Genomic DNA, 7689 nt, shown 5'->3' with positions numbered 1-7689 from the left:
TGGGCACTTTGACTGATACATACCTCGTTCCCTCTTTGTCGTATGTTGTCACCTCTATCTTGGAGGGAGGAGATGAGATGGATACATCTGCTCAAGCTTCATGAAACCACACCTCTGCCCTGGCACTCAGGCTTCTAACCCTGTGAGATTGGCTGTGGTCCCTCCGTATCCCCCCTTCCCATGGAGCATTGAAGTGTCTGTAGTCCACGTGGGGCCATGGGGTGAATTCTGGGGCCTGGGGTACTGGATCAAATCCTACAAGTAAGTTCTCCCATGGAGGAAGGGGAGGAAATGGCTGGTGGCCTTGAGAATTTAACCACATTCCTCCAGTACATTGGATTTCCACACTTTACAGCTTATAATACTCTCCCTCATCGATCAGATGAGTATTCCTGTCATGTGGGAAGCATTGGTGATCTGTGTTATAGATGGAAAAAATTGAAATTTTGAAGTTTGGCTTACCTAAGGCCCCATGGATATTTATAGAGTCAAAATGTCTTGAAGGCCGTCTTTACACTGTTGCAAGCTTTTGGACTTAGGCTTTAGGGTCTGGGCTAGGGTTAAGATAGAGCCCAGATATCAAGATTCCTTAATCCGGATCTCCTGTGAAGGAAGGTGAAAGACAAAAAAAAAAAAAGATCTGAACCAGTGGGTGTGTTACTGAAAGCACATGCCATTTCAGAAGGGAGGAATCATGCTGTAGACCAGAAACAAGAGCAGAAAAAAAAAGAAACAAGAGCAGAGAAGGAGAGTTCATGCAGATGACCATACAGGAACGAGCTGAATAGATGGGAGGTTAGGAACACAAGACAAAGGTGGACATGAAGTGGGCAGAAAATATTAAAGCTCAACATGTTTTGTCAAAGAATGATGAGAGACCAGTCTTTAATTCTGGGTGCTTGCTGCGAACTTCACTCTGTGGTCAGTGTTGGTACAATTTCTTGGGCTGGAGAACTATCCAAGACGATGCAATCACCGCGATGCAGGTCTCTCCCCAGCTTCACTTTGTTTCTTAGCTTGAGGCTCCTCTGCTTTTTCACTCCTTGTCATTTATACTTCTGTGTTTTCTCTTTACCACTTGATGGTTTCTGGAGACTAAGATTTATGAGACTTTTGACAAGAAAAGCAATGACAATTCTGAGTCTAAAGCACCGTTTATTGGTCTTGTTTAAATTTTTGAAGTACAGCCTGACAGAACACCACCTGACACTCCTTGAGACCAAATCCTAATACATGACAAAAAGGACTTGCTAAAGTTTTAGACTTCCTTCTCCACTCCTCTTATGAATACCTATCAGCTGTCTGAAGGGTCTCTCATCAAGCTCAGTGAGTTTGTTCAGTTTATTATAACCATTTATCTACTAACCCTTCACCATTATAACTCATAGGTAATTTTACAAAGAGGCCCAATTTTCTTGTTTTTGTCCGATTCTTTCCTACCACTTTGGTGCCACTGACCACAGGAGTGCCAAAAGATCAATTGTTGATGCTTCAGAAAAAAGCAGTGGACTTGCACAGTCCTCGGAGCTCCATGGCTTCATCTGTGCATGACTTTAGGTATTTGTCTCAATCCAAAGTATTATAGACAGCTATTGATTTTGCTTGGCCACAGGGCCACGGACAACGTGAATAAATCCAGTGTCCACATCATGCCTCAACTGCTTCTTAACCAAGAACTCACTCCAATCTCCTCCCACACAGATGTTTCCCACCTGAGTAGCAAACACTTGCCCTACTCCAGGGTTTCTCTTTTACTCTCACACTGCTGTTACACTCACAGCACTTCAGACACCAGATGTGTGGATTTTCCCCCCTGCACAAAACAGTTCTGCAATGCCAGCTGGTATACTACGATTTAACTAAATTCTGACACTGTCTACCTGGGCATAGTGTCAGATCCCACAGGTGAATGGCTCAGTGCCACAAGACTGCCCCCTCCCACTTCAGATGCCAATCATAAGTTTAGGTTGTTATTTGTGCTTCAGACTGATGGGCTATAAACCAGGGGTTCCCACTACCCCCTCTTCTAGGTTCAGTTGATTTGCTAGAGGGTCTCACAGAACTCAGGAAAACAGTTGACTTAACTGTTTGCCAGTTTTATTAAAATATATGATAAAGGATACAGATGAATATGTACATGTAAGAGATGCGTAGGACAGGTATGTGGGAAGGGGCACAGAGCTTCCATGCTCTCTCTGGGCGCCCGCATCCCCATGTGTTCAGTGACACGGAAACTCTTCCAGCTCCGTTCTTTGGGATTTTTATAGGGGCTTCATCACATAGGCATGACTGATCATTAACTCCATTTGTCCTCTCTCTCTCCTCTCTCTGGAGGATGGGAGGTGGGACCTAAAATTCCAAGCTTCTGATCATGGCTGGGTGTTTCTGGTGACCAGCCCCCACCCAGGAGCCCCTCCAGAGTCACCTTATTAGGACAAAAGGCATTCCTATCACCCAGGAAATTCCAAGGGTGTCAGTTTGGTGTCAGGAACTGGGGTCAGAGACCAAATATTAGAACAAAAGATGTTCCTAGTTCTTTAATCACTTAGCAGATTACAAGGGTTTTAAGAGTTCTGTGCCAGAACAGAGAAGATATAGATATAGATATATTTTTTAATTATCTCACACTTCCTTCATGTAAGAGCCCCTCTGCCTCACCTTCTGGTGGAAGTATGGGCAGGTATAACCAGAGCTTGAAAGGAAGCTACAAAAATAACTCTTAATGAGCAAAATCCCTGGAAAATTTATAGTCAATAATTCTTCCCTAAATGATGATGAGCTAACCAAACATACATATAAAACTCTACATATTCAGATGCATATGTCACGGAAGTTGGTGCTATTTTTCTCCTTTTACCCCTTGATTTACTGTGGTCTCTGATTTGGTGGATTGGACTGCAGTCATGTATACATAAGTGTCTGGTTTACTTTCACCGATGTATCCAAAAGCTGTAACATTTGTTTCATCTTTTACTTTTGCAAACAAAACCTCTCAAATTTACTGCAGGGATTTACTTTTTTTTTTTCTGCCCTTTGTTTCTTTATTTTTCCCTTCTATCCTGGCTGGTTAGAATTGGCAGCTGCTTTGCCCATTCCAGAGAGAAAATCTTGGCAAAGCTAATGATGCTGGTAGGGGTTCCATTCATTGCAGGAAAATGTCAAACAAGGTACTTAGGAAGTGGAATTGGCTAGAGAATGTGGCTGTACCTTATTATTTAGAGTGGAGGGGGAAAGGTAGGTCTGTCAATTCTTTGCATTTAAATGTCATTCTTGTCTGTTTCATGGAGTTTTATGTCAGATTGAATATAACAGATTCAGCTAGTATGAATAAATGGAGCTACTTCTGCTACTAAGTACCTTTTTCCCTCTTGTTTTAGGAGGTTATATGAAAATCTGGGCAGTCTGATGTGAAATCAAAGTGTTTTTATGCCTTATACACACACACACACACACACACACACACATACACACACAGAATCACAAACTCCATGTACTCTCTTGTGTCACTAACTGTATGATTTATGTGAGAATCAAATTGTGGGTACTGCCCTATTCTATAAGTATTCATCCAGAAGACATGCTTTTATCCACCATATCATCTTACACTGAACTAGTCTTTCTTCTGTCTTCTCATCTTCCTCCTTGTTATCTCCCTTCAACTATAGAAAATGTCCATCAGTATATTCACTGTCTTTTTTTTAACATATGACTATAATGAATCTAGTTGGTCCTTGTTGTGGAGTGAATCTTGTTACCCCAAAGAGCATATGTTGAAGCCCAAGCCCCATTGTGACTTTGGAGATAGGACCTTTAAAGAATTAATTAAGGTTAAATGAGGTCATAGGGTGGGGCCCTAATTCAATAAGACTAGTGTCCTTGTAAGAATAGGAAGAGATAGCAGAGATTTCTCACTCTCTCAGCATGCACAGAAGAACAGCCATGTGAGGACATAGCAAGAAGGCAGCTATCTACAAGCCAGGAAGATAGGTCCCACTAGAGATCAACTCTGCTGGCACCTTGATCTTGGACTTCCAGGCTCCAGAACTGTGAGAAATATATTTCTATTGTTTAAGCCACCCAATCTGTGACATTCCTTTATGGCAATTTAAGCAGATGAATATAGTGCTCAATAGAATTCATGTTCTAAATTGTCTTCTCTCTTCTTGGAGATGAATATATTTCATGTAAACGGACTCTGTCATAGAGTCCTCTTAGAATTATTTTCAAATGTTTTTATATTTTTAAACTCGATTTTCAGAATACTAGACTTACAGAAATTGTAAAAATAGGACACAGAATTTCTGTATAACTCTTCACTCAGCATCTCCTAAGGTTTACGTCATGTATAACCATAGTATAATTACTGAATCCAGAAAATTAACATTGGGATATATGGGATATTAGTAAATAATCTATAGACTCTGTTCTAGTTTCACCAATTTTTCAACTAATGTTTATTTCATAGTTCTGGTTCCAATTCAGGATTCCGTATTGTATTTCATTATTATGTACCCTTTTCCTCCAATTTGTGACAGTTCTAGGTACTTGACACATTCAAAGAATACTGGTCAGTTGTCTTCTACAATATTTTAAAATTTAGATTTCCCTATTGTCTCAGGATTTGATTGAGGTTCTGCATTTTTGGCAAAAATAGCGCAGAAATGATGCTGTAGGCTTCTCACTTTATAACAGGGGGCACATGATGTTGATATGTCTTGTTATTGGTGATGTTGATTTTGATCACCTTGTTAAGGTAGTATCTGTCACGTATCTCCATTTTACAGTTACTGTTTTTCCTTTAAAACTGCTAAGTGTCTTGTGGGGAGATACTTTGAGATTATGAAAATGTCCTTTTTTCTCATATTTTTTGTCCACTAATCCATCAGTGATTCTTGTCTGCAAGTGTTATGACTATTTTCGTAGTGATAATTTTTCATTTCCATTATTCTTCCACATTGTATAATTGGAATTTTTCTAGAGAAGGGGCTTTCCCTTCTCCCTAAATTACTTATTCATTCAATTATTTATTTATATCAGTACGGTCTCATGAATATTTCCTTTATTCTTTGTGTTATAATCAGTTAGTGTCATATTTTGTCGTTGTTCAAGTTGTCACACATTTGGCCATTGAAGGATCCTTCAGGTGCCTCCTTAATTTAAAACTACTTTATTGCTAAAAAGTGCTAACCTTCTTGTGAGCTTTCAGTGAGTTGTAATCTTTTTGCTGGTGGAGAGTCTTGCGTCAGTGTTGATGGCGGCTGACTGATCAGGGTGGTGGGTACCGAAGGTTAGGGTGGCCATGGCAGTTTCTTCAAATAAGACAGCAGTGAAATTGGCCACATTGATCGACTCTTCCCTTCACCAGTGATCTTTCTGTGATATGCAAGGCTGTTTGATAGCATTTTACCCACAGTAAAACTTCTTTAAAAATTGGAGTCAGTCCTCTCAAACCCTGCCATGGTTTTATCAACTAAGTTTATAGAATATTCTAAATCTTTTGCTGTCATTTCAACAGTCTTCACAGCATCTTTATTAGGAGTTGATTCCACCTCAAGAAACCACTTTCTTTACTCACCCATAGGAAGCAACTCCTCATCTCTACAAGTTTTATTGTGAGATTGCAACAATTCAGTCACATCTTCAGACTCCACTTCTAACTCTAGTTCTCTTGCTATTTCCACCACATCTGCAGTTTTTTCTTCCACTAAAGACTTGAACCCTTCAAAATCCCTGAACTTCGGAATCACCTTCTTCCAAACTCCTCTTAATGTTGATACTTTGTCCTCTTCCCATGAATCACGAATGTCCTTAGTGGCATCTAGAATGGTGATTCCTTTTCAGAATCTTTTCAATTCACTTTGCCCAGATTCATCAGAGGAATCACTATCTATGGCAGCTATGGCCTTAGGAAATATATTTCTTAAATGATAAGACTTGAAAGTTGAAATTAGTCCTTGATCAATGGGCTGCAGAATGAATGTTGTGCTAGCAGGCATGAAAACATTAATCTCGTTGAACATCTCCATCAGAGCTCTTGGGTGACCATGTGTATTGTCAGTAAGCAGAAATATTTTGAAAGTGATCTTTTCTGAGCAGTAGGTTTCCACAGTGGGCTTAAAATATTCAGCAAACCATGTTGTAAACAGATGTGCTGTCATCTAGGCTTTGTTGTTCTACTTATAGAGCACAAATAGAGTAGATTTAGCATCATTCCTAAGGGTGCTAGGATTTTCAGAATGGTAAATGAGCACTGGCTTCAACTTAAAGTTGCCAGCTGCATTAGCTCCTAACAAGAGAGTCAGCCAGTTTTTTGAAGCTTTGAAGTCAGACATTAACTTCTCCTCTCTAGCTATGAAAGTCCTAGATGGCATCTTCTTCCAACAGAAGGCTGTTTCATTTACATTGAAAATCTGATGTTCAGTGTAGCCACCTTCATTAATTATCTCAGCTAGATCTTCTGGATAACTTGCTGCAGCTTCTACATCAGTGCTTGCTGCTTCACCTTGCACTTTATATTATGGAGATGGCTTCTTTCCTTAAACCTCATGAACCAACTTCTGCTAGCTTCAAACTTTTCTTCTGGAGCTTCCTCACCTCCCTCAGCCTTCATAGAATTGAAGAAAATTAGGACCTTGCTCTGGATTAGGTTTTGGCTTTAAGAAATGTTGTAGGTGATTTGATCTTCTATCCAGACCACTCAAATTTTCTCCATATCATCAGTAAGGCTGTTTTGCTTTTTTTTTATCGTTTGTGTGTTCACAGGAGGAGCACTTTTAATTTCCTTCAAGAACTTTTCTGGTGCATTTATAACTTGGTTAGCAAGAGACCTAGCTTTTGGCCTATCTTAGCTTTGGACATGCCTTCTCCACTAAACTTAATCATTTCTAGATTTTTATTTAAAGTGAGAGATGTACAATTCTTCCTTTCACTTGAACACATAGAGGCCATTGTAAGATTATTAATTGACCTAATTTCAATATTGTGTCTTAGGCAATACAGAGGCTGAAGGACATGGAGAGAGGGGAAAGGCCAGCTGGTAGAGCAATCAGAACACACATAACATTTATCAGTTAAGTTCATAATATTGTATGAGCATGCTTCCTGGCACCTCAAAACAACTACAATAGTAACATCAAAGATCACTGATCACAGATCACCATAACAAACGCAATAATAAAAAAAAAAGTTTGGGGGCTTCCCTGGTGGCGCAGTGGTTGAGAATCTGCCTGCCAATGCAGGGGACACGGGTTCGAGCCCTGATCTGGGAGGATCCTACATACCACGGAGCAACTGGGCCCGTGAGCCACAACTACTGAGCCTGCGCGTCTGGAGCCTGTGCTCCGCAACAAGAGAGGCCGCGACAGTGAGAGGCCCACGCACCACGATGAAGAGTGGCCCCCGCTCGCCGCGACTAGAGAAAGCCCTCGCACAGAAACAAAGACCCAACACAGCCAAAAATAAATTTAAAAAAAAAAAAACACTCACAAAAAGAAAAAACACATTCATTTAAAAAAAAAAAAAAGTTTGAAATATTGTGACAATTATCAAAATGTGACATAGAAACACAAAGTGAGCAAATGCTGCTGGGAAAAAAACAGTGGTGCCATAGACTTGCCTGATGCAGAGTTGCCACACACCCTCAGTTTGTAAAAAAGGCAGTACCTGCAAAATACAGCAAAGTGAAGTGCA

General features: G+C 40.2%; 1 pseudogene; it reads right to left on the bottom strand.

Annotated features, from left to right (window-relative positions):
• Nucleotides 1-5183: 5183 nt before the first annotated feature.
• LOC103019706 (tigger transposable element-derived protein 1-like) lies at nucleotides 5184-6948 on the bottom strand (annotated as a pseudogene).
• Between the last annotated feature and the right edge of the window lie 741 nt (nucleotides 6949-7689).

This window comes from Balaenoptera acutorostrata, chromosome 21 (assembly GCF_949987535.1).
Source record: "Balaenoptera acutorostrata chromosome 21, mBalAcu1.1, whole genome shotgun sequence".
In the NCBI taxonomy this organism is placed as follows: domain Eukaryota; kingdom Metazoa; phylum Chordata; class Mammalia; order Artiodactyla; family Balaenopteridae; genus Balaenoptera; species Balaenoptera acutorostrata.
Note: the sequence above shows the minus strand (reverse complement) of the source record. Positions and strands in the feature narration are given on the sequence as shown.